The sequence below is a fragment of the Sardina pilchardus genome, chromosome 14 (assembly GCF_963854185.1).
Source record: "Sardina pilchardus chromosome 14, fSarPil1.1, whole genome shotgun sequence".
Classification (NCBI taxonomy): Eukaryota; Metazoa; Chordata; class Actinopteri; order Clupeiformes; family Clupeidae; genus Sardina; species Sardina pilchardus.
Genome location: NC_085007.1, coordinates 8,195,704 through 8,198,203, shown reverse-complemented (window position 1 = coordinate 8,198,203; position 2,500 = coordinate 8,195,704).

Below are 2,500 nucleotides of genomic sequence, written 5' to 3'. Positions count from 1 at the left end.
GTTGTTTTTTCATTACTATGAAGGGGTCCGTCAAGCTTAATCCAACCACCCCACAATGTAAATCAGACAGGAATAACTGTTTTTTATGCTTTTACTGTAACACTATCATTGGCATTTCTAAATGAAAGCATACAGTATATGTTACTGTAAGTCAATAACTTGACTGAGTGGGTGACTAGAGCCATCTTTATCAGGAAATATATCACCCTATCACATTTCCCATTATATTTAATCGTGTAATAAAAATAATAATAAAATAATGTATGCCTGAAGGCTGATCAGTCATGTACAATGGCGAGGATAAATGGAAAAGAAGATGGACATTTTGATGAAAATGTTGAAAATTGCCTAATGGAAAAAGTCTGTTTCATAGAACATAGACACTGAACTATTACACAATTAAACCTCAAAGACTAGCAACGGGAGTGGAAACACACACACACACACACACACACACATGCATGCACGTGTGCATGCACACACACACACACACCCACACACACACACACACACACACACACACACACACACACGCATGCACGCACATGACAGCTGGTTTAATTACATGTGAAGTAAGCGAGAGTGGGGGATTACCCAACAGTATCTCAATAAAACACATGCAATAGACTTAATGGCTCATTAACGATCTGTTCTTACCTAACGACATATGCATCTATACAGACACACACACACACACACACACACACACACACACACACACACACACACACGTGATATGCATAAACTGTAACTATCAATTTAAATGTGAATTACAAATATAACAATTTTACATGAACCAATTAATCAATTCAATTCTATCTATCTATCTATCTATCTATCTATCTATCTATCTATCTATCTATCTATCACAAACAGTGCCAGGGTAAACAGACGCATCTACACTCAGAGGCAGCCGTACTTCTTCCTTCATGAAATGCACTTCAGCTATGCTCCATAAACCTAATAAAGGTCGTCATAAAAGACCAATGATTCCTGAAGAAGAGTCATCTAAAATCAGTCACCTCTTTTAATATTACACACATAGCCACTGGCCACGCACACACACACACACACACACACACACACACACACACACACACACACACACACACACACACACACACACACACACACACACACACACACACACACCTCAGCATTATTTCTCAGTACTAGTCATTTAATATCACAGCACAGGTCATTTGTTCCACATTCTGTAGCTTCAGGTCATCTCCATAATGAAACGACTCACAAACCACTGGACACCAGCATGCAAAGAATGTCATTATCTGTGGGTTTGGATTTCACTTCACCTCATTACGTCTATGTCTTTACAGTAAAGACAGGGGGGACAGCGGACATTCACACACACACACACACACACACACACACACACACACACACACACGTATGCACACACACACACACACACACACACACACACACACACACACACACACACACACACACACACACACACACACACACACACACACACACACACACAAGCACGCACACACACACTCTCTAGGGTGATGCAACAGCTGAAAGAGGGCCATTAAAGTGTTTAAAGTCTTCCGAGGATACCTCAGCTGGAGAGTGTACAGTAAGGAGCATCTGGTGAGGAGAAGTGTGTGTGTGTGTGTGTGTGTGTGTGTGTGTGTGCGTGTGTGTGAGAGAGTGTGTGTGTTTGTGGGTCTGTGTGTTGAATGTGTCTATATATTCATGGAGTGTTTCCATATGCACATTTTATGTGTGATTCAAAACATCCTGGACCCCCTTTAAGCTTCCCTTGGGTTCACATCAGACCTACACACACACACACACACACAAACACCCACACAGAGAGAGAGAGAGAGAGAGAGAGAGAGAGAGACACACACACACACACACACACACACACACACACACACACACATACACACGCACACACTCCTGCCTCCTTACCAGATGGTGCTCATTGTAAGGTCTAAGGAATTAGGAGTGTAGTGGTCCTCTTGAATACATTCGCATGGCATGTCATTTGGGAGATGGCTTAATCCAAAACCATTTACCAATGTCATGACCCTATGCAACATTTTCATAGTCATAAAATCGCGTAGAAAGCGCTGTTTTTCTTGACTGACCAGTTTTTATCGAAAACAGTAATATTACAGTAATAAACAATAATAGTGCCTCTACTCGCTATTGCAGCCTGGCAGTTTGTCCTGGGAGCGATCACTCCTTGTTTACAGTACATCTGGAAGTCTGAGACGCGTTAGGAATGAGAAGAACCACGCTTGCAATTCATAAATACATATATATTTATGAATTGCATAATATACTATATATATATATATATACTGTATATAGTATATAAATATACACGCTGAAGCTGTAGGGGAGGCTCTGCAGAGAAATATGCAGGCATAAAACGAGCGAAAACGAAAAGCGAAAGAGAAACCGCAGATGAATTCGCCAATCCTGCATAGTTTCTCTTTAATGCAATAGAACCCTGAAG